The 24751-nt window shown below is 47.2% G+C and overlaps 1 protein-coding gene across 2 annotated transcripts in view; it reads left to right on the top strand.

Moving 5' to 3' along the window:
* Positions 1 to 1734: 1734 nt before the first annotated feature.
* Positions 1735 to 24751, top strand: part of HS3ST1 (heparan sulfate-glucosamine 3-sulfotransferase 1) — a 28362-nt gene continuing 5345 nt past the window's right edge. Inside the window, exon 1 of one of the 2 annotated variants that reach the window (XM_082728049.1) lies at positions 1735 to 2077. The gene's annotated coding sequence lies outside the window, so the exon portion shown is untranslated. The remainder of the gene's footprint in view (positions 2078 to 24751) is intronic. The other variant, XM_082728048.1, reaches the window with a different exon arrangement.

Below are 24751 nucleotides of genomic sequence, written 5' to 3' on the forward strand. Positions count from 1 at the left end.
ATCTGTTAACCTGCTCTTGGCTCCCAGTGTGCTAATGGAATCACTGCCAGCATCCCTTTGCATCTGGCAAATGAGTAGTGAGACTCAGACTAGGTAACAGAAACACTTTGAACTCTCAAGGAAAAGTAACCATACCAACTTAGAACATCAAAGCCGCTCCCTGTTCTGAAGAACCCATGATCTGCACTGGGCTTAGCTGCTGGTAGAAGCTTAAGGATACCAGTAATTGGCAAAGGTTTATCTCAGACTACCATTTGACCTGTGCAACCTCCTGCATGATTTTATACAGCTTCATAGGATGGAGGGTGGGGGGGGGAATACCCTCTTAAAGCTAACATAAATTTAAATGCTGAGGCTATTCAAAGTGGGGCTTTAAAGTGACACCATATATATATATATATATATATATATATATATATATATATACTCACATATTAACATTAGTCTGCTCAGAGAAGTAGCCAGGGTCACAAAAACCTCTAAAAGCTTATTTTCCAAAATAAGTCTTGTTCTTGGCCTCCCAGATGCTATTGACTTCATCAGATAGCCAGAGATGCTGGTCTTTGCTCCGCTTTCTTAAAGGGCAGTAGGTAACAACTCATGAGTAAAGGGGTCAACTTCCTATGGCAACCATTCCATAAATGGGAAAGTATTTTTAAACCAAGCAAAATTAATGACAGAATTTTTAAAAATTAATGACAGATTGAATGACAAATTCTTCCAAATACCTTTCTTCCAATATTTAAGATATTGGAAGATCTAGTGAAATGTCAAATTACTTTGATGTTCATTTGGCAGTTTTCTTTTCTCTTTGCATGTTTCTTTCCTCCCTCCTTCTTCTTTCTAACGTGTTTGCTGACCGCCTTTGAGGGCAGCTTCCTTTGGCTCAGGAAAGCTGGTAAGCAGGCAGTGCAGCCTCTGTAAGGAGTCTGGAAATCTTAAATCTGAAGTTGAGCTACTTGGACGCTAGTCGAGTTCTCCCCCAAAACCTCCAGCTACAGGATCTACAGGATCGGGGAGGGGACAGAGAAACCCTGCTTCATTTCAGGACTGGCGTTTACCACTCTGGGGTACTAGTAAAAGAGGTGAATTCTCCAGGCTCTCCAGGTAAACCTGCATACACTCTCGGGGGCGAAACCGAAGTAGAAGAGCGTGTTCAATGGCGACCCGGGGTGTTCCAAGGCCTGTTCCCTGTGCCGATTCGGGCTCCAGCTGCCTGGCCGCTGGCGTACCGGTCCGGAGGCGGTGTAAGTTCCAGGGAATGGCGCCTTTGGCCTCCAGGGCGGCGCAGGGAGCACCCGCAGCAAAGGTTGGTTACCGGCGAAGGAAACTGTGCAGACCACCTCGCAGGAGCACAGCTCCGGGAACATCCGGGCTGAGAGTGCGCAAGGAGGTGGGCTGGAGTTTGCGCCTACCCTTCCCCAGCAAGGGGTAGGAAGTAAACAGGACTTCCCAGGTTCGCCGCGAACGCAGAATCATGCAACCCACAACCCGCCCCACCCTCCTGCCCGTCTGGTCCCCCTCCTCCTGGACTAAAACAAGGAGCCGCGGAGCCGTGTGGCCAGATGGACTCGTCAGAGACACGGAGCCCTCCGGGCTCAGTGCAGCACCAGAGCGGGCCGGGCAGCAGTGGGCGCTCGCGATCCTCCTCTGCCCTGCGCTCTTTCCCTCAGGACACGGCCTCCTCCGTCCCCTCCTCCTGCTCCGGCTCCTCCTCCTGCTCCTCCCCTCCGCGGGACTGTTCGCTGAGCCTCCCGCCTGTAAAGTCCCCGGCGCGAGGGCAGTCACCAGCCGCCGCCACTGCCTAGTCTCCGTGCGTGCCCGCATACCCTGCCTCTCCCGCCTGCCCCGAGGCGCCCCGAAGCTCGCTCCACCAGCCGCCGGTTCTCCGCGGAGCTGCCCATGGCTCAGCCCGAAAGCCGACTTCGGGCGCCGGACCGGCTCCACCGCGGCGCTGCTCAGGTGAGTGCCGCGCGCTAGGGGCGGGGGCCGCCCAGCAAGAAGGAGTAGCAGGACGGGGAACCGTCGGGGTGCCCTCAGCTGGCGCCGCGGATTTAGGGCGAGTGCAAAGCCCAAGGTGAGTCGAGGCTGGAGCAAGTGGAGTGGATGTGGGGGATACAAGGAAAGAGAGACACGGGGTTTTCCATCCTTCTCACCTCCTGTCTTGCTCTCTCAGGTCTGCAAATCCAGAGAGACTGTTTTTGTTGTCGTTGTTTTGTTTCAATAGGCAGGTATTCGGGTTTCTGACTTTGTGGATTGGATCCTCCCCCAGCAGAGTCAAGAGGCTGGCTCCTGCCCACCTCATCTCCCTAGGACTGTGCGGGGCAGCCCGAGCGCAGCGCGCTCCAAAGCCAGGGTACCACTCCGTCTGGGAGCTAGGTCAGGGATACAGTCAGCAGAAGTCAGTGGGTCGAGTGAGCATTACGGGTGGGGAAACCTAGGTCTGTTTGCCCTTGCATTTGGTCGGAGTGGAGGAGACCTGGGGCATCTCCCGGGGGGCGGGGATGCTTGGGAGGAGAGATATTATAGGTAGCCTTTTTTACGAATGCCAATTCTATACCGCCCTGCTATTTCATTTTACTCTTTCCTATTTTTTTTTTTTTTTTTTTTGCCTCTGTTTCTATTTCGAGCACCTTGGGTGGTGGCGGCAAATGAGGGTGCAGGGAGGCGGGGCGCCCACCCCCGGAGGGAGCGAGTACCCCTCTCTTACATCCAGGGGCAGACTCTGCGAGCCTGACGTCTCCAGGTGCGCTCTCGGAGTCAGACCGCGGACTGCGCGCTACTCCCCCTTCTGGCCCCAGCCTGTCCCGGGAGCCCGAAAGCCGGCTTCCAGAGCCGGCAATAGGATGGGGAAGCCGGCGAAAGCAGAAGCAGGGATCCAGGACGCGAGTGTGGGGTGTGCTTCGCTCCGAGGTTGTGTGCCGGCGCTGTGCGCCCTCCTTTTCACTTCCTCGGCTGGAGGGCGTCCCCGTTTCCTCGCACACCCAGGCCTCTCTCTTGGGAGTAGGGTTGCATCCCTCCTCCGCCCTTCACTGTGCAGGACCAGACGTTGCCTTGCCTTGCCTTGCCTAGCGCGAGTCTCACTCCTCCCCCAGCATTATCTGTCGGCTATTTTTATCCACTACTTGCAGGAAGATGCTTTTGGGGGGATTCTGGGGAGGAGACTCCAAAGCCGCTCTCTTCGCACTGCGCTCCCTGAAGCGGTACCCTGCTAAGAGGGAGCGGCCGTGAGGAATGGCCAAGGAATTGGGAATGGAGTGTACGCGCTCCTCCTCCCGCAGTCAGAGCTCTCGGAACCCGGCACCACAGGCTCGGCTGCGCTGCTCGCGCGGGGAGCCGGTCCGGGGAGGAGCCCCTAGCGTCCAGGCGCCTTCCTTGGCAGGCTTTTGTGGCTGCAGCCCGAGCGCACGTATGATCCTTTAGGTCCTAACTCTTTTTGTGATTGCGCTTTGCAGCCAAATCTCACTATATTGTATTGAAATGGAATTACCAACTTCCACTCAAGGGTTAATTACTGGAATTCCGTCTTTAAAAGGGGAGGAGGGACATAACCGAACTTCTGCCGGCCTGTATTTCTAAAACCCATCCTTTGGCATTTGGAATTATTCTTACTTTCAGCGTTTTCAGTAAAAATTGGGTGCAATTGGAATAAGCCTAACCTCATGAAATTCCAGGAGATGGACGCCTCAGGGCCAAATTCCCGCTTTACTCTTTGTATTTCCAGGGCTTATATTCTTCTACTCCCATAGGACTGCAGAACTAACACGTTCAAATGGACCCTTGTGTTACATAAGTTTTTCTCCAGCGCTAGAAAGAAAAAAAGATCAGCTTCTTAAGGAGTCTTCAGGGGCTTCCACGGGCCCCTCTAACTCTTGGCCGGCCAGAGCTCTGCCAGGTGGATCAACAACTTAGTGACTAAGCACTCCTAAGTCCTAGCAGTTAATTAGGACAGGAGCATTGAGTGAGGATTGGTGAAGCTGCCCGGTGTAGGATGCACTGTAGTTTTAAGATGTTTAAGATGGGAGTTTTGGGGTTTTTGTTTTCCCTTTGCTTAGGAAACTGGTGATAAAGAGGTACCTTGAATGTCCAAATGGGATCAGGAAAAGCCCAGGCCTCTTAGCTCTGTAATTGGTTCGCCTACTATGAACCCAGTAGTCCTTCAGCTTGAAGCCATGCTTTGCGCAGTGTAGATGTTCAGAAACCCTTTGCTTGGACTTTAAAATATAGCTGAAGCTTGTGCTTTTATTGTCAAAAGAGGAAACCCCCTTCCTGGAAAAGCCCTGAAAGAGCCCTTTGAAGGGAAAGCCATGTAGGAGCTTTTCTTACTTTGAATCTCCATTTGATGGTGCTTGGAAGGGGCTGGAAATATGGACTGCCTTTCCCCTCTGCCAGGGCATCTACCCAGGGTAGTACATGCCTGCTGTGAGTACTGAGTCCTGTTCTGTCTGTTGAGGCTAGAGTTTGGGGAGAGCAACTCTAAACTGGATTCATGCCCTGATGGCCATGAACCTGTACCCAGGGTCAAGGCTCAGACATCAGGTTGCAGGGCTTGTCTTTAAGCCGGAGTCCTTGCAGTCTTAGAGGGGATGAAAGCACAGCTGGAGAGTAGTAATGTTCTAGCAGCTATGCAAAAAAATGCAACTTTTCAGGGGGCATTGGAAAAGAAGGGGGTTGTTCCCCATCACTTTGATGTGTCCTCCTTCAGCACTAATGATGACCTAGTGCTTCCTGTAAAGCTGCCCTTTCTAAGTGGGGAGGCTGGGGAATCTGCTAGCTGCTTTTGGAGCCAGCTTCTTGCCCCAGACCCGAAGCAAAGACTCCTTCCCTCACTGAGGAAAAGAATCTCTCAGATTCTGCCTCTGAAAAATAGAGACTGAAAGGTTATTATGAGAAAGTGAGAAAATGTATGTGAAGAGCATGTTGGCAATTCTAAAACCCTGGTGGAAAATGTTAAGGGCTACTGAACATGCTTTTCCTTGCAAAGTTCATTTGGCCTATTTTAATTACAATTTGTGTATGTCTGTGTGAATTACATATGCTAAACATTAAAAGGAGGAGAGGCTTTCATGTAATGAATCAGAATCTCCTTGTGATCACCTGAAATCCATCAGTACCAGGCCTCAATGCTTCTCAGAACAATTAATTTCTTGTTTTCGGGGTCATAGTTAATTTTTTAGAGTTTTTATTTTTAACTTCATGGATTTTATATGTCCTCATATCTTTCTTTCTTTTTTTTTTAAGATTTTATTTATTTATTTGACAGACAGAGATCACAAGTAGGCAGAGAGCCAGGCAGAGAAAGAGGAAGGGAAGCAGTCTCCCCGCTGAGCAGAGAGCCAGATGTGGGGCTCGATCAGAGACCCTGAGATCATGACCTGAGCTGAAGGCAGAGGCTTTAATCCACTGAGCCATCCGGAGGCCCCTCAATTCTTTCTATCTTTCTACCTATCTGTCTGTTTGGAGGAAGGGCCCTGATACTGATTAATCAGAAAAGGAAGAAAGTTGCAAATGAGTGTATCAGTTAGGGAAAAGTGATACATGCTCAGTTTCAGGAGATAAGTTAGGTCTCCCTTGTCTAAATCTGTCGCCAGTGTAAAGGACTGGCTCTCTGTTGCATTTTCAGCTTTCCAGATTTGCCCTTAGGACCTAGCTTAGTGCCTGGTCACTTAGTAAAGTCTCCGTATTTTTGAAATAAGTGAATGAATGATTGAACAGCATCTTCACAGCAACCTTGTGTTGTGCACAGGCAGATGGCACGATTTCTATTTTAAAGATTTGGAATCTGCAGATCAGAAGAAAAGTTAACTGATTTTCTGAAGGTACGGAGGATTCCAGATTGGAGTTCTGGTCTGTCTGTTCTCATTCTGCTCCGCTGTACTATTTGCATTGTCCTACCCCTCCCTTCACAATTAAAACCCTCCTCACCCACAGTGGACATTTGCATTTTGGAAAGGTGCTCACAGAGGGACTTTTCAGTGGGAGGTAAGGTGCTCTCTCTCTCTCTCTGCTTGTTCATCTGGGCCCTGCACGAAGGCTCAGTAGGATGAACTCACTTGGGACGTGGCATCTTGTGGGACTAGCTAAAGGATGCAAGGAGAGCTAAGTGTTCGTTTACCACCCTGAGTCATGAATCAGGTGGCGTCAGCCACAGCGTGAATATGTCAGGATTTCCCCAGAGTTCTGTTCCCATGGCATGATCCTGCCATATTCCCTGACACTAAAGTTCCCTCCATTCCTTCCCTTTTAACAAGCCTGGCTTCTCAGCTTCTCCTCAATTCCTAGCGGTAGCCCTTAGTCTTCAAGTCCATTCCTTTTTCTCTTTGAGTTAGCCAGAATTGTAACGAGCTGATGTGCAGCCTCTCCTGATCCATCTGCAGGCCTGCCTCTGGCATGATGCTTTCTCAGCTTCCTCCACCCACAGGGAATTAAGCTCATAGCTTTTTCAGTTCGTTAGAATAATATTTACTGGGCCATAGTTTTTCAATAGTTATGTGGTACCACCAGACTTCTAGAAAAATGAATACATTATTCTTCTGAGGAAATGCTGTAACATAAGGGAAATAGATCCCAGTTGGCATCTTTACTTTTTTTTTTTTTTCCCCCCATGCTGCCTGCTTTCTGGGAGCTTTCCAGCAGGGGTCGCACACCGAAATGCCTTCAGTAACCAGGCAAGTCATGGCAGCAAACAAGCCTTACTGCCTGTGCCTGGGTAAGAAGTGTGTTGGGGGAACACTGGAGCTCAGACCCAACATCGGTTGCTAGTGGGACCTCCAGCCCAGTCTGGCCACATCTGATTTTCTTTTTGTTTTTGTTTTTTTCTTTTTCAAGATGGGCTGTAAGTTCACAGTTTTATGTAGAATCTACTGAGTTTTAAGTGCCAGGAGCTAAGGCAATATTTTGAAATAATCCCAGGTGGGCCATGCAGAACACTTCTGTAGACAGCCCTTATATCCGTCCCATGGGCCTCCAATATAGGGTCTGTGGCTTCTGGGGATAGAAAAGAAATGCTGAGAATATGAGACTCCGTGAAATCCGCTACCTGGCATGTTGGGACAAGGGTGTGTTGGGCGTGCTGTGTAGACAATAATCCAGTATTTGGAGTGTTTGCTCCTGCTCTTCCTGTTCCTTTAGGAAGCAGTTGTAACACTACATTTAGACCTTTAATACATTTGTACTGAGTTCTGACCATGGACCCAGGATTGTGTGACACCATAGGGAGTAACACAGATGGGAATCCTTGTCATTGTCCTTAGCTTCTAGTGGATGGGACAGAGGAAAGCAAGATAAACAAGTACAATCTGTCCCATGTTAGAGAGCGGTGTGCTAAGGATAAATCAGGGGAAGGCCATCTGAAAGTCCAGGGTGCTGGAGGTAAAACCTCAGGCAGGTAGCCAGGGATCTCAGAGTTCAGTCTCTGGCACAACATATTCAAAGTGAAATGTCACCATCTGACATCAAAGATTTCTGAGTGTGAGCGTTTGGACCCTTGATTATATTCTCGGAGTTGTTATTGTGGATAAACCCCTGATAATGGGCTTCTTTTCTAATTTTAATGAAATTGACTACTGAGCCCATTTACTGAGTGCCCACCATGTACCAGACACTGGATGCAGTGCTGGTATGCATTAACACACAAAACCCACCAAGGACCACTCCTCAAGGAAATTGTAGACCAGCACAGAAGACATCAATAAATGATCCCGTTAGAGTAGGTAACTAAGGTGAGCCAGCAACAGGGGAAGGCTGTCTTCACCATTGAGTCTGGGCACTCAGAACTCTGACATTCAGCACCTTTTTATGAGCATCTGAAATGTGCTACAAAGAGTTTCCCTCTCTGTTGCTCTACCTAGTTGAAACAGGAACTCCATCATCAATGAAGATATTTAGCTTTCATTTTTTTACCTGACAATGACATTTTGTATTATTACCAAAGCTCATTCTGCATCACAAAAATGAAATATTTTAAAAACTGATTCTATGTGTGAAACATACTTGTGCCCCTGGGAACTCTGATACACCCTCCCCCAAATTGCCCCAACTTTTTATGTTGACTCTTGTCACCTGGAGCAGTGTGCAGAAGAAAACAAACAAACAAACAAAACAACAACAACAACAACAAAAACAGATCTTGTCCTTAACGAACTTAGAAATAGTCTTGCTGTCAGATAAATTAGAACATTTGTGCATGAGGTGGTGGTGGTGGTGAAGGCATAGTGCTTGGGCCTCTGCCTGGGTCAGTGGTAGCCCTTTCCGGGAGAACACCTCCTTGAAATCACTGTTTATTTCTGTCATTGCAGTCCTTTCTCTCACAGCAGGATTTGTGGCAATAATGATTATCTGGAGTCCTCTTGTTACTTTCTGTCTCTGACTCTCCGTCAGAATCCGTGCCCTAGGCAAGCAGACATCTGGACCCACACCAGTGTTTCTCCCACCAGCTCCTAGAACAGTGTGCCTCCTTCCAAGTGGTTGCTCAGAAAAGAAACAAGAGGCAACGTTTCTGTCTGGGGGAACTAGGGAAGGCATCGTGGGGGAAGAAATATTTAAGGAAAGAGAGAGGCATGGAGGGAAAAGCCAAAGAAAGATGATAAAACATAGTCAACATGTGTGTAGACCACCCCCCACCAAGCCCTTGCTGAGGCTCATTTGTCCCAATTAGGGATTCCTCATGTGGTCAGCAGGTGAGTAACCGGCATGTTTACACACGCACCCTTCACTGAACAGATTCGAGTTGTACAAAAGCACTCTGGTATGCAAAGAATGAAAAAAAGATTTCAAAAGAATTTGTAAAAGATGAAAAAAAAAGAGAGAGAGAAAAGAATGAAACTGATAATTCCTTATTTCTGTTTACTGGGCTAATACCCATGTTCTCCTTTTTGTACCTGGTGCTTTGAGGGAGACAGGAAGCATCTAGCATCTTCATTCTTATATTTAAAGAAATTGAGGTCTGGGCAACTTTTCTTAGATCCTCAGAATGAGGGCGGCAGACCCCAGATCCACAGCCGCAATTCTCCACCTGCAGTGAGCAGATGGCTCAAGGTGGAGACTCCTTAAGTCCCTGGAGGACCGAGGAGCCCATATTTTCCATAAACGAAGGAATATATTTAGATTTAAAATATTCGCATCTCCTTTCATTCGTCAAGAACCTCCATTTCAGCACTTTCCAGGATGCATTTTTGTGTCTTGTTGAATTTCCCCTAGAATTCCTGCAGATTAGGTACACCCTGCAGTAAGCTGTTTTATGTAAATGTCTCCACTCCTTAGTTGAGGAGAGTAAATCAGAGTCCTGTATCAGCAGTTAAATACAGCGGGAGAAAGGTGATTGCAGATGCAGCTGAAAGGAAAAGCACGCTTGCCTGGCTTGCCTCGCTCTGCTCAGAAAAATAAATACTCAGGGTGAGGAGGAGCAAGTGCAGGCTGGGCGGGAGCGAGCCTGGTCTGGGCGCCTGCTCCGGAAACTTCCACTGGCACTTTATTTAAATTATGTCTTATACCAGATTTTCCTGAGTCTTGGAGAGGAAGGAGGGAGAAGGTGACGGTGACAGATTTCTGGGATTAGATTTGGAGTTATTCTTGTGACGGAGAGAGCATGGCTTTTGAAGTCACATCTGTCTGAATTTCTGATCTCGCCCTTACTGTGTCATCCTGAGAAATAGACGAATCTCTGGGCTTCAGTCTTGTCAGCGTTCTAATGAGAATTGGAGGGGATTGCCAATATAAAATGCTTAGCGTAGTGCTCAAGAAAATGTATATTCTTCTTGGGTAGCGTTGCCAAATTTTACAAGTGAAACTACAAGACATCCCGTTAAATTTTAATTTCGGATTAACAGCATGTGATATTTTAGTACAGGTGTATCCCAGATACGAATGTTAAAAAAAATTATTCATTGTTTTATGAAATTTAAATTTAACTGGAAGTCCTGTATTTTATCAAACATTCCTGTGCTTGTGGTGACAGTTCTGAGCGATTACTTTGTCGAAAGTCCTGTTAACTTTAGGAAGTTAGAGAGCAGGGAGCACCTTGATCCTGACAGTGATGTAATCTTGACCTTGGACCTGGGTGTGGTCCAAGGAGAAAAGGAAGGGTTGTTTTCTCTGGTGAGCTAAGCCACCAATCAAACCAAGGCAACCATAATTATTTGTTTGCTCAAGGAAGTGAAAGAATTATGGGCCAAACCAGATCTCTCAGTGCATTTAGTAAATGAGACAGATTCCCTCCCAAGTGGTGAGGGCGTGCACCCGATTATTCCCAACACCCTCTGCAAGAAGGTGTTTCTCCCTGGTAAGGTCACCAGGGTGGCAGGGAGTCCAGCAGCGCAGTTCCTTAATCCACACAAATACTGCTCAGAGCAGGTTCCTGTGGGGCTGGGATTGCAAAGATGAGGCCCACACAAGATCTCCACTGGGCGACTGAAGGGAACTCTGTGCTTTGAAAACCCACACCTGCAAATGCTCCCTCATCCGCAGAATCCAGAGCTAATAAAACTGTTCCGGGGCCTTCCAGACTGGCTCTTCCAAGTAGATGACCTCAGGTGATAAATTGAGTCAGAGAGCTCCCCTAAGACCCCTGGAGTAGGTTGTTCTGAGGATGGCAGTGAAAATGTTGTGTTTCCATTTTAGGTAATAAATAACCTGGTGGGGAACTAAATTAACAAGGCTTCTGTTGCATGTGGACGTTCCAAAGCAGTTTTATGTTCTCTTCAGGACCGAGATATTACTCAAGTCCAGATCATTAGTTTCTGTTGCAGAGCACGTTACTAACTCTTCATTTAACCCAAGCTGCTCACTAGCTGTGTGTTTATGGACAGCTGGGACCAGAAAGTAGGCAGAACACCACAGCCCCTCGCACATAGGCTTACCCAGCAAGAGATCAGGTCAGAATCCACTTCCCTGCTCCTCAGCTGCCCTGCAGGGGCTGAGTTACTTCTCATCACCAAGCCTCCATCTCCACATCTGCAGAATGGGCACAACTTAAATGATCACAGAGGATCCTTTACTGCTCATTAAATCAAATGAGTATGACAAACATTGCCATGGCATCTGAATCTTAGTTAACATCACACACAAAAAAATACGCTGTTATTAAGATAACAGGAGAAAGGCATAAGCTCTAGATTGCACACCCAATATCATCTGTAAAGACCAGGAAATATCTCACACATATTCATGGCAGAGCATCTGAGTCTTTTGCTCTTTGTTTCTGTTGTCTTAATGTATATAATCTAAGCACAAGTTATTTCATTTTCTGGGCCAAGAGATGAGAAGCAGCAATGTAGAGAAGGTATGGAAGGATCTGTTAGGACAGGCATCCAGTAGACAGAGGAGGGGATCCCCAGTGAGAGGGAAGGGAAGATAAGGAATTGGAGGAGAAGCCAGGTCAGGGAACCTCTTAAAAACAGACGGGAATTCGAAGAACGTGGAGTGTCACAACGTGTTGTAAAGGGGAAGTCTTCTTAGTCTCTGCCTAAATCCCCATGCTGTCATTTAAGTAAATGCCATTCGCCCTCTGTTCCCCAGAGTTTCTCAGGACCCAAGTGGCCTTGAGGGAAGGACACAAAGTCTTCATGGGGATGCTGGGAAGAACAGGGAGCAGGATATAAAAAGTGAAGCTCTAGTTTCTCTCCAGTCTGTGACAGCAAAAACTCACAGATAAAGACTGAAGATAAGGGGACCCAGTGCCATCTTGTGGAGGGACTGGCCACGGTGCCTCTCATGGTCCTCCTCTGACTGCAAGGGGCTTAGTTCCTCTAGTTTAGTTTTAAATTCCAGTCACTGAGCATCAGCTGTTATTAAAGAAGGTATCGGGGGCATCTATTTTGTCCTGTTTCTCCCTGTGTAGTCATTATGCACTTCGCGTCTCCAAGCCCCGTCTATACACAGCTTAGGAACCCATCCTTTCTGTAGGTTGGGCGCATCCTCTTCAGTCTTTCTCCAGAGGAGAGCATCCTCTGGAGTTCAAGGTGACTCTGGGCACAGGAGGACACCCCTGCTCCAGAAGGGAGTATATCATTTGACTTCGGGGAAATGACTTTGTTTTTCTAAACTTATTTGCCTTACATGTTCACTGGATGTATGTCCTCACAGACCTTTGTGGTGAGAATCACATTGCATAATACCTGTAAAACACCTGTTTGAGAGCCTGATATGGACTAAGCCTCCATAGCACAGTTCTTGGTAGCACCCCTTAGCTGTTTGTGCTGGTCAGGCTGATTACATTTTGAAAAGCAGGAATGTCCTTAAGGATCTAGCCAGGTATCACCTTCCAGTCTGCCTCTTCCTTCTGGCTGACTCTGTCGTGACTGTAAGGGGGTCATGCTGTCCCCGGGTGGCCTGTCTCATCATCCTGCTTTAATTTAGGTACAGAACGGGGGGGGGGGGGGGCTTTCTTCTTTAAATCAGGGAAGGAAATAATTCTCAAAAAGCCTGTGCAAGATTCCTCTGTAAGGGGACACCCAGTTAGCTCAGTCGGTTAATCATCTGCCTTTAGCTCAGGTCACAATCTCAGGGTCCTGGGATCAAGGCCTGCGTTGGGCTCCCCCCTGAATGGTGAATCTGCGTCTCCCTCTCCCTCAGACTCTCCCCCTGCTTGCTCACTCTCTGTCTCTCTCAAATAAATAAATAAAATCTTAAAAAAAAAAATATTCCCTTTTAGGTCCCGTTAGCTAAAAACTAGGGTTGCATGCCTATAGGTTAGAATTACAGAAGAGGAAACAGAAGCATACAGACACCTGACACAGTGGAAGATAGCAGTTAATCGAATATGGTAACCCCGGATGGTCTCTCTTGCCTTTGAGCAACTATTATACTCATGTTTGTACATTGCAGTCGGCAATTGATCCTGCTCCGTTTCATAATGTCTCTTTTATTGCTGTCTTCAGCTAAAATACAGATCTTGTGTTTTTCTGCTTTCACTTTTATTTTCCTTCCCAGCACTGTAACTTTTACCATCCTTTGCAATCTGTAGTATTTCTCTGTGTTAATCCTTCCCTGTGACCCAAGCAAATTTTGCAAAACCTAATCAGGTCCCTATCCATCCCTCTGCCCACACTAGACTTTAGTATTTCAGTGCAGGACCCTTAAACACAAGGAGAGATGTGGGGCCAGCCATGTGGCTTCGTGGCAACATCCCCTTGGGCAAGGTCATAATCTTTCTAAACTTCACGTATTCTTCGTGACTTTTAATTATGCATTTTATACACTTATCTTTTTAATGCTTAATCTGTTTCAGTAGATTACATTGTAGGAGGCTGGAGATGTTGTTTAGAGCCCCCAAACCGGCATCAACCCCAAATCAATGCCTGGCCTCCAAGAAGTAATTAAGGCCTCTGATACCCTCTGTTTCAGAGTGGTGGGGATGAAATGTGGTGATTCGTACAGAGTGTTTAATGTACATAGTGGATGACCAAGGGTGAGCTTTCCTTTTGCCATTATTTTTTTTTTTTTAAATAAAAGTAATGAAAATTCACATGCCGCAGCACGTCATTCAGGTTCCCATCTTCCAAGCCTCACCCCTGCTGCTATCTGTTTGATGCAACACCTCCCATTCAGACCACAGCACTACCAGCCAGTGTTCCCCCAGATAAGCCAGGAATGTGGACTTTTCCGCCCTGAGCAGGAGACGTTGTTCCCTTCTGCCTTCCTCCCTAGAGTCAGACTCTCATTCTTTCAGGCTTGTCTTGGATGCTCTCCCGACCCAGGGCCCCCACCCCACTGCCTGATGAATAGCTTGTGTTTGTGGTTGCCCTGTGGACAGATGGGAGGGTTGCACTTTTTCCGTCTGGAGGTCAGCGTGGCCGTGTGACTTGCTGTGCACAGGGAAAGTGAGGGCAAGTGATGAGTGTCTCATCTGGCTCCATTTCCTCTTCCCTCTGGCTTGGTGATGGGCACTATTTGAGACAGCAGGTGTTCTATCTTTCTAGGTCTCAGAGAGACTTCAGTGAGCAGAGGCCTGCCACCAGCCCCCGTGGGAAAGGCAGCCAGGGGAGGAGGCACTGCTTGGGGAGGGGGTATTTATCTCCCTTAGCCTTACATGGCCCAAGTAAGGCCCTGCCTTTTCATTTGTCCCAGAGTGTGCCTCCCACACAGGTGACACTGGTGCAATGACGTGCCAGGTCAGGAAACGGCTTCCCCGGAGAGCAGGACAGAGAATGGCTTCTGGAGCAGAGAAAATATCCATATTTTCTGTGGGCCCCATAGCCTCCCCTAGCCTCCCTGAACCCCTCATCCCAGGGACATCGTTACACCTTCAGTCGTGAAGGTCGGGCCTACATTGCTGGCTTGTGATCCCAGTCTATCTTTCCTTCTCCTGCCCAGATTCCAGCAGAAGCAGCAGAAGGACTTTGGGTTGGCATGGAGCCTCCTGTTAGGATCCTGGTTACACAGGCTGCAGGCCCTGCTGATTTCAGCTAGCCCGTGTGTTCACAAGTGCCTTCACCTGCTGCCTTTTCTCACTTGAATCGTGCTTTATGGCTCTCTGCTAAACATGGCACAAAGGCTAATTATCTCATAATAGTTGTCCTTTAAAAACATTACACGAAGAGCCACTTAGTGCTTTGAATCCTGGCTTTTTCTTATCATCTGCATCTCTCTGTATAGCTATCCGCACGGCAGAATTTTCTGCTTTCACCAAAGAACTCTTTTTCTGATTTGCCAGTTGGGGGAATGCTGCAGTTCTTTCTTAGGACAACTATTTAAGCAGCCTAGTTGTTCTAAGACCTAAATCGCTGCTGTTAGTGCCCTTCTGTTCTTCTCTCCAAGCTAATGTCAGCTGACTACGGTTGGTTGAGCAAATACTATTGAGGCCTATGCATTAAGGATCAACCTGTCCTGTGTCGAGTGGGCTAGATTTTTTGTTTGCTTGTTTGTTTTCCCTGTGATTTTTAATTCTGATAGCCACTCAAGGTGGTAGGAAAACCATTCCCTTTCTTTTGTTGGGAAAACTGAGGCCCAGAGAGGAAAGTAATTGTTCCATGGGCAAATGACTAAGGCAGGGGCTAAATCCCAATAGATCTGAACTCCCTTACCTTGATCTTCCCTCACGATTCATTCATTTCCCTCTGTCCCTGTTCCTATGCTTTAACTAGACTTCGGTTAAAAGCACTGAACTTAGTTTTTGCCTCACCTCAGAATGCTTCTCAGGGGTCTCTTCCATGAAGCACGTCCCAAACTACCGTCTTGTTGGCTGATTTTTTTTTTTTTAAGATTTTATTTATTTATGTGACAGAGAGAAATCACAAGTAGATGGAGAGGCAGGCAGAGAGAGAGAGAGGGAAGCAGGCTCCCTGCTGAGCAGAGAGCCCGATGCGGGACTCGATCCCAGGACCCTGAGATCATGACCTGAGCCAAAGGCAGCGGCTTAACCCACTGAGCCACCCAGACGCCCCATGTTGGCTGATTTTTAAGTTGTTAAAATAGTGTCTGTCCCATAGCTGTCCATGTCTCAGGGGGTTGGAAGTATTGGTCTCCTTGCATTTCCCCCGACACAGTGGGTACTCTTGGGGGGTTAGAAGGGACCTGTCTTCTTCCTTTGTCCCTGGACAATGCCAGGGAGAGGGCTAGCACACAGGAGGCCTGGTATCTGTGTCCTGAGCGGGTGACCTACAATCCTGGGTAGCATCTGAGGGAAGAAGGAGGTTAGCAGCTGTAAAAGGAAACCCTCTTGGAATCCAGTTTGATGACTCACATAATTCAATGTCTTTGTCTCTAGGACTCTAAGCATTTGAAGACAAATTACAGAAAGCCAAAACCAGAAATCTCAGCATGATCTTCAGGGCCTTATTTAACTGGAACCATTGTCCCTTGTCAAGCGTACTCCTTTTCCATGGCATGTCAGGCACTAGTAAGCCTGCTGGTTTAGGTTTGGTACCAGCGTGGAGCAAAAAGACCCACTGCGTGTTCAGACCAGTGGGTGTGGGAGGTGATGGTGGTTGTCAAAGTCAAAGGACAGTGTGGCTTCAGTCAGTTTTGTTCTTTTGACACCTCTGGAAACTCATGACCGTAGAAGTGTCCCATGGGTTGACAGATTGCAGGGCCTCAAGGAGTGTTTTGGCTTCATTAATGCAGTTAATGGCCTTGAAGGGGTGTTAGAGTAGCAGGGAGCCTCAAAAACGTTCATCATCAGAGCCCTCACACAGGTGCCTACACACATGTGTGCAAACATGAACATGCAGGCACTTGCAGACACTCATACAGATTTGGGGCAATGGATTCCTTTTGGGAGGAATTGCCTGGGGTACCACATGAGTGAACCCTATTTGGGTCCCTGCAAATCCAGATGACATAGCTCCATGCACTCCTCCCCCACCAACGCCTTTGCTTTTTCCTTTTCGTTCACCAAGAGTTAGAGGGAAAAATACAGTCAGTGGGACATGGTCGTGCATTCCCACATCGTTTTTCATTAATCGTGAAGCACAAACATGAACTATTTCTAAATGTAATTCTGTTACATTTCTTATCTCATGACACATGAATGTGGACACATGATTTCATTTATGATGCATGTATGTACATGATTCTGTTGCCCGTGCTTCATTCGGCCCTGCTAACAAGCAGCCTGGAAGCTCCCTTCCAGTCCTAAGCCCAGTGCCTCCTCCACACTCTTGGTGCCTCCTGCCCCTCGATTTCTGTCGTAACCCTGCACTCTGACATGTACCTGAGGTGTCTGAAGGAAGGGACAGGATGTCAGCTTTGTCTGCCGTTCCAGTGTCTGGTACATAGCAAGTCTGAATTGTGGCTTTTCTGGGCAGACTGATGCTTTGGTTTTCTTACATACCACTATTCTTTGAAGGTTACTTCTTCATTTATTTAGAGAGAGGCTGTTTGTTAGATGTGGTAAGAGAGCAAGTTATGTGACCCCGTGGGCCTTGTTTGGTCCCCTGAAATAGAAGGTTGGTAACAGCAATCAGATCCCTGTGGCAGGTCTCGCCCATCCTCTGCTGTCATAAGCAATTGTGTTTACCCCCAAACTTCCATACCTCGCTTAAGTAAGCAAAAGCCCTAGAGTAAACTGCCTCCATCCAACCTGGAAGGTCATTAAGCTGACCTTTGGGGGCAGGTAAAGGGAAACCTTAGCTCACTACATGCAACCCCTCTGTGCCCACCCCAGGCTGAAGGGCTTCTTCTGATTGTATATTTTATCGTCCCTAAGAAACTTTTCATATAATACTCGTTTCCTCATCGTGTTTTGTTCCAGTGATGGCTCAGCATTCCTTATAGATTATCCCCAAATCTAGCTGATCCACCTTTTAGTTAGACCTTAGGTTCAATTAATATTCACTGAAGGGACACTGAACATAATCTGAGCAGGAGCAACGGCAGCAGTTGCCGTTAGGGAGATCTGACCCACGGAAACATTCTCTTCCTACTGGAAGCTCTCTTATTTTCCATTATCCAAAAGACCTCAGCAGTGTAGAAACTTAATATATGTTACCACCTTTAGCTTAACTAACATTTCTAACATGAAGTGACGCATGGCACAAAGATGGCACAAGTGACAAAATTATATGGTTTACTTTCCATAAGTAATCGTTTTGTTTGGAATTTTGTATAATAGTATCTTGCCATGACAAACAATTGTGTTTCTCGATTTCTCTAAAGCCTCCCCAGGTCAGATAGATACAAGAGGGCAGAGGATCGTTGGATTTATGACCCTGTTATTCCCCGATGTAAGTATTTCTGCATCCTCACCAAGGTCACACAGAAGTCAGGGTAGAACGTGGGGCTAGACCTCAGCTTCCAAAGCCCCAGCTCAGCATCCTGTTCACATGTGTGTATCATTGGCCCTTTTGAGCAAAGAAGACTTTATGAAGATGCATTTTATGTTCCAGGAACAGTTTCTGTTAGCAGTATTGACTACCTGAGTAGGACCCTTCTCAGCTAGAACAACGGAGGCTAGAGATCAGTGACAATAATGGCATTTGGTAGGGGTGTTCTTCTTAGCACATCGTGTACTAAATTTTCTTGAATCCCCATGACAATCTACAAAGTTGTTGCTGTTCCCAACCTTATATTTCAGGGGACCAAACGAGGCTCACAGGATCACATAACTTTCTCTCGGTCACCCAGGGGGAATAAGGGATGAGCTAGAATTCAAACCCACCTTCTTAATCACCAACCTCCCCCATCTGAGCGCTTGTAATTTATCATGATGATTCCTGAACGTCTTCACCTAATGCCAGGTTGTTTTATATGCTTTTAGTCATAAGAAATGAATAATATTTTAAAAGCATAAGTTATAAATCATTTTGCATCAACATTCAGAAAGAATAAATGATCAGGCTGGTGATGACTTAACCCTAGTATGATATTGAATCTAAAGATACTAGAACAAGATAATAAGAGATCACAGAGAAGGTTGTGTACAGTGTGAGGTCTTGGTGCTCTTCTGGGTAGATTGCATGGCCCCTTAGGAGCGAGATAATTAGACTGGTCCTACTTGTTTAAGTAAACTCCTTATAGAGAAAGTAAAGCGACAGAGTCAGAGGAAATATGGACTCATTTCGTAGAGCCCAGAGCTTCAGAATAAAGGAATATTCAGCTTGATTGGTGTTTAATTTAAACTTTAATTTAAAGTTTATTAAGTGCGGGATAGAAAGAAATCATAGTGTGTGTGTATGTGTGTTCAGTAGAGGGAAAAAAAAAAAAAAACATGTGTTCTCACTTTATCCCATGCCATCACATGAAGAGCAATGATTTAATTCAGGACGGGATGAAACATGGGAGAAATAAAATCAAAACCAGCCAAGGCAGCCTGCTCTAATTGTCCCTATTGCCCATTTCCCCCTCAGCAACTCCCAGACAAGGCCAGCTTGCTCACTGATCAGCTGGTGCATTTCCCGGTCCCTGTCAACGCTAAGTGCTCACTTAAATGTCTGTTTTTAAATGATCCCATTAAACCAAGAACAGGCATATTCAAAAGGAAAGACAAAATCCTGGGCCAAACATGAATAGTACTTTCCACGATTTTCCATTAACTCGCCCCAGCTTGGAGCATGTAAGTGATGTTGCTGGGATTCAGGCTTAGGTCTTGATGCCTCCTTCCATCCCCGCTGCTCTTTCCCCTCCCTGTCTTTCTAAATCCCTGAGCCCGAAGCCTCTCAGACATCACACCTGCTGGCTGGTGTAGTCCTGCCTCTACCACCGTGTCCCGCAGAGGGCACATCCACACCAGACCCAGCACAGGAGCAGACCCCGAGTCTCCTCCCAGATGGGTGCCCAGACATTGGGGGCCTTTTCTAGGGGGACCATACGGGGAGTCCCCTCTCTTCCTCCAGCTCAGTGTCACCCCTGGGCTGTCTCAGAGCTGTGCCCAGATCTATGCTCACACTGAACATGGTGACCACTCTCCTTCCAAATGTGTCTTCTACTTTACAGGGTGCTTTGAGGACAGCGGCTGGATTCTTTTTCTATCCCCCGTAACTCAGAACAATTATAGACACACTGTGAGTGCCTTGCGGAAGCGATCACCTCTGGGCAGAGTCTGGACCTCAGGCATCACCAGTGTCTGCCGGCTTACCCATCAGTCTTCCCTACCCCCCACCTTCACCTTACTTGGCAACTAATACCTGAGACCTTCATAAAAATCAGGATTTCTCATGTAAATATCCAGTGGTGAACCTTAACAACTTCAAAGATCGGACCACCCTGGTCCTTCATCTCCACATCTGGGGAGTGACAGCAGCTGCATCCTTAAGACAAATCCATACATGGCTGCTTGGTGTGGTCCCCACCCCCCCCACCCCAACCAGCCAGCTCTGTCCCTAGATGTCACCTGTTACCCCAGGAAATACACAGTAGCCCCAAGAAAACCCCTTGTCTTTGCTTTTACCTGTGAGGGCTGTGTATTCGTTAGCCTGGGCAACTGTAATGAATAGCACAGACCACGTGGCTGAATCAATAGCACATTTTTTCCTACAGTAGTGGTGGTGTCTGGGAAGTCGAAGATCAAGGAGCCCCCAGGTTCAACTCCTGCCGAGAGCTCTATTCCTGACTGGCAGGCTGTGTCCTCACATGGCAGAGAGAGCCCTGGTCTCTTCTTCTTATCACTAATCCTGTCCTGGGTCCTTCCCTTATGACCTCATCTAACCCCAATTATCTCCCGGTATCCCTACCTCCAAATATCACCCCATTGTGGATTAAGGCTTTATCATATGAATTTTAAAGGAACACTGATACTCAGTGCATAGAAGCAGGCTCAAGAAATGAGATAAACCCTCCCTCCACTTTGCTCGTCTAGGGGAAGAATTTCCTTTGGTTTGCTCATATTTACTTCCAGCCACAAATTATCCTAATGTTCTCTACCCTCACACGAGAGAAACACAGATTTCCATGTGTCTTGCGTCCAGTGGGGGTGGGAATCAGGTGACCTGGATTTCCAATTCACTTTAGCCCCTGTGTGCTTCACCTTGGGGTTCCCATGCTCCTGCCATCTCACACCCTCCTCCTTCAGGGATAAAGACTGGACAAGATTATGGCACGTGGCCCTTGAGCTTCTGATAGCCTGTGTTTTTTGTTGGCTACTTCTGGGGAAATGCTAGGGATTCATGGCTGTTGGCCACCTGCGGGTAATGATGACTGTCTGCCCAGCTGTGGAAGTGCCCACAGTCACGCAGCCCCCGAGGGGAGGTTGGGTCACACCCAAAGCAGGGACCGAAGCTGTACACCCCCAGGTACCCCAAGGCGACAGGTCTCTGGTCTTCTTTCTGCTAGCGCAGTCCGCTTTCCAGCCAGCTGCACCAAGTAATAAGAGAGGCCCGTCCGCCCTCCTGTCACAGAGCTCTGCTGTGCCCAGTGTGTCTGCTTCTAATGAAGGATTTATTTAGGTCACCGCTGCCTTCTGTGCACACCATGCAGATTAAACATGTCAAGGAGCTCCTCCTCCTCCTCTTCCTCCCTCACTGGGGCCTTGCCGGGGCTGCACACCTGGCCACTGCTCATTCGTGCAGAGGGCACTTGTGGGGGACACACCGTGTGGCCCTCCACAGAGAGCCTGAGTCCTTTCTCCAAGTCACTGTGCTTTCTTCCTCGAGCCTGTCTGGTTGAGTCACTGCAGTACTCTGGATCATGAACAAATGTGTTTGACTAATTATCATCCCCAGATCCCATTTATATACCACACAGCCTGCTTTTTTTTTTTTTTCTTTTTTTTTTTCTTCTAGGGACAAAAATAGCTACCAGGATTTGAGGGCTTACCATGGGCCAGGCAGTATGGCAATGTCCTCAGCTTCCACACAGATCGTTTTAGCTAATCCTTGCAATTAGTATATAGAGCCAGTGCGCTCTGTCTCAGGCTCCAAGTTTCAATGCCGTTGTGTGGATGTGAAATTATAGAGCTGAGATTTGAGCTGGCGTTTTTGGCTTTAAATCCTCTGTTCATTCCAGTACGTCCCCTCCACCCCCCTCTGCAGCTAATTCCACCTCTGTGGCCGGGCGGATTCCTCTCTACTTTGTCTACCACAATGGTTACCAATCCTGGAACTAAAAACAAACTGCCCCAACAATAGGAAGGAACAAAAACCAAAGAACACTGGCTTTCCTTGGCCGCAGGCCAAAGGGTTCAGAGTCTGTACCCGAATGGGGCCAGGGATTTGGAACCCTTGCCCTTCTAAGGGCTGAGGGTGGGCAGGCCAGTTCCCCAGGGAGCTTGTTAGAAACGCAGACATGTGGGCCTCTCTCTAGACCTCCTGGATTAGAATCTGCATTTTGAACTAGATCTCCTGGGGAGTGGTTTGGCGATGGCAATGCGGCATCCAGATCTAGGAAGGGCGCTGACCTCACCCGCCACCTGCAGCTCCTCATCCAGATCCTTTGGCCCTAACCTCTCATCTCATCTGGAGAATGTTGTGTGGGTTGGCTTCAGACGTCCTATGGGACAGGTTACATTTATAATCCTCATGGGATCATGGAGTTCTCAGAGGCTCAGAAATCTTCTGGCCCGAAGCCCCTGCCACGGTACGCTGCCCTCTCTGGCGTGCCCAGGTACCTCCTTCCTTCAGTCCTTTGGTGTGCGGTGTTCTCTCCATTACCCAGGTAGACTTTTGTAAATATGGAAATGCCCCGCACTGGTGTGGAATGCTAGGCAGTGCAGAAAGGCTAGAGGAGTCAGTGTTCTAAAAGTCCTCTTCTTTCTCAAGGGGAAAACAGGGCCAATTACACTTCCTTTCCCCAGACAGTAAATGTGACCCAGGGAAACTTATTTACATGATGTGGGCTGACCTTGGGTCTTTTCTGCCCTGCTCTCTTTCCACGCCATGTGAGGTAGGCCTCACAGCAATTACCATAAGTCAATCCAAACAAAAGCGGGTGTCAACATTTGTTGAAAAGTGTCATGTGCAGGCAATTTCAAGAAAATAAATATTTATGGAAGTCTTGAGATATCACTGTCCTTTCATAGACTGACAGGCACAAGCTGAATCTGTTTCCTCTTTCTTGGTTTCCAAGATGACTTGCCAAGGATGGAAATTTGACACCACTGCAATGTGCCCTTAAGTAGTTGCTTAAAGGTGAAAGTGAAGATGTTTTTGACTCCTGGAGATGAACAAAAACAACAACAGAAGAAACCATACACTGTTGGTTACTCAGAAATTTGGTTGGATATGGAAATGACAGTTCTGTTGTGCTTACTGAGGTTTCAGTACATGCCAGAAAATTAAATCATTCAGCATCCTTGGATGCTTGTTTTTGTCTGGCACTATAATAGCTCTCCTCTTTCTTCTCTTCTCATCTTCCTGGGTAGGCTCTGTCCTCTGCCTGGAGTACACTCCCCACTGCCCTCAGGAAGGCATCGCCATTCAAAGGAAAAGAAGCACAGGGCTTTAGAGATGGCCCATGGGATGCTCCTTCTCTCATTTCTTAGGTCTGTGACCTTAAGAAGGTCATTGGACATGAGACCATGTTTGCATATCTGTCATGGGAAGAAAGGCACACCATTCCCATTTGTTGATTGTCTGCTTTTGGCAAGTCCTATGCTATATATTTGGCAAGGGTAGTATTACTTAACGTTGATGGCATCCATGTGAAAGTAAGTTTTGCCCATTTTGCAGAATGATATGTTGAGTCCCAGACAAGGAAGATACTTATCTGAGTTCAGAGAGCTAGGAGATACTAGCTTGCATCTGCCCAGTTGCAAAAGCGCCTTAGCTTTTCCACTACTACAGGTTACCTTTTCATTGCTACAAAAAAGGAAGATAAAATGAGAATAACCACCACTTAGTTTTGTTGTGGGTATTAGAAGAGATAATTTACGCATTCGTGCTCACCACCTGGGTGCATTGGGTGCCCAGTTGGTAATCTCCTTTCTACCCCTTTGGTTAAATCCCTTAAATGACTTGTGGCTGAGTGTTTTGAGCATCCCTGTTATCCTAGAGAATCTTCCTACCTGTGCCAGCTGTGCCACTAGTTTTTGTTGAGGGGCTGGAAGGGTGTCCTGCAGACAGAGGGATTATAGGCAGTGCTATTTCCGATGCATTAAATTTACCGCTCGTGGAATGTTCTAGTTATTTCACTTCATGCACAAGTATGTTGCAGTGGTGGGACTGAGGGAATATATTATAGTTAATTACATTTGAAATCTAGGTCATGATGTGAATTATGTAATAAGAAGATTTAAGGAGAAAATTAAAATATTTTGAGGGCTTATTTCATGTTTTCCCCTCCTTTTTAAACTAAAATATATTCTAGACTCTCAGGTGATCTTGTCCAGTCACCACTAGAAATCTTGACATCTGGTTTCTGCCCGATTCTCTCGGGATGAAGAACTCCCTACCGTTTGATACAGTCTTTTTCGTAGACAAAGTGTTGAGGATGTCTTTCTATTGAATTAAAAGCCTTCCTTGGTACCTTGGGCCATTTGCTTAACCTTCCGCTCCATTCGACATGTTCATTCAGCAAGTAGGATCTCTAGTCCCTACTGTGCACAGAAATCATGCCAGGCCCTGGAGGATGCAGCAGAGAGAGAGTCAGGACACTGTCGGGAGGCTCTGAAATTGACGTCGGGTGGAGGGGCAGACCACAAACAAGCGTATATAGTTTTGGATAGTACATGAGGAATGTATAATGGGATGATGGGAAAGCATGTGGTTAAAAGAGTGCGTCGGCCCACGTTGTAGGGAAAGCCAGTGTTTGAAATAAAATCTGAATGACAGGAAAGAGCCAGCCTCCAAAAGCCTCAGACCCAGCATCCTGGAAAGAGGGAGCAGGAAAGGCCAGGGCCCAGAGCTAGCATGAGCTCAGGGCATTTAAAGAAACAGAAAGGTCAACGAGGTGGGAGCTTGGCTTGAAGGAGCAGACTGACGCCAGAGGGACAGGCAGTTCTCATCCTGGGGGATCCCTGGGTCTGGAAAGGAATTTGGATTTAATTTCAGGTGCAAGGGAACCTCCATCTAAAAAATGCTGTGCGTGTCTCTGGGTCACCCAGGTCTGGCATGCAGTCAGCACCTTCAGCGGGGCCCTAGGAAGCCTGGTGTCGCTGATGGGGAAGTCTCTTGCCTTTTGAGTTTTTGCAACTCAGGGCTTTGTTTAGCACTGCAGGATCAAGAAAACAGCATCTTTGATAAAGGGAAGTGAACTGAGAGGGAGCTAGATCTCTCTTTGGGAACTCTTAACCCATCTACAAAGGAAAGGGGAGGGTTTGTTTTGCTTATACTTCCAAGAAATCCTGTCCCTCTTTGAAGGATGGTTACCAGATATGAATGTCCAACAGGACCAGAGAAGCTCCCTTCAGTCCCAGGAACTACTTGTACCCTAAGTCCAGGCATTG

Source organism: Mustela nivalis (genome assembly GCF_964662115.1).
Source record: "Mustela nivalis genome assembly, chromosome: 4".
NCBI classification, from domain to species: domain Eukaryota; kingdom Metazoa; phylum Chordata; class Mammalia; order Carnivora; family Mustelidae; genus Mustela; species Mustela nivalis.